Source organism: Aptenodytes forsteri, unplaced genomic scaffold (assembly GCF_000699145.1).
Source record: "Aptenodytes forsteri isolate BGI_AS27 unplaced genomic scaffold, ASM69914v1 Scaffold73, whole genome shotgun sequence".
NCBI lineage: Eukaryota > Metazoa > Chordata > Aves > Sphenisciformes > Spheniscidae > Aptenodytes > Aptenodytes forsteri.
Window position 1 is genome coordinate 3,249,781 of NW_008796215.1, and position 390 is coordinate 3,250,170.

The following is a 390-nucleotide window of genomic DNA, read 5'->3' on the forward strand; positions in this document are numbered from 1 at the left end:
AGAGCTGGGCATTTTACAGCGGAGAGAACAGATTTGGGGTGTAAGGCTAGAAGGGATATCATGGTATGGGGAAGTGCTGGGAATCGTGTCATTATGTTGAAGAGAAGTTGCAGGAACCAGCACTGTTCCAACAGTGGTATTTACAGGATGTAGGACACAAATCTTTAGGAAATCATAGAATCATAGAATCATAGAATCATAGAGGTTGGAAAAGACCTCTAAGATCATCGAGTCCAACCGTCGACCCAACACCACCATGCCCACTAAACCATGTCCCTAAGTGCCTCATCTACTCGTCTTTTAAATACCTCCAGGGATGGGGACTCCACCACTTCCCTGGGCAGCCTGGTCCAATGTTTCACCACTCTTTCAGTCAAGAAATTTTTCCTT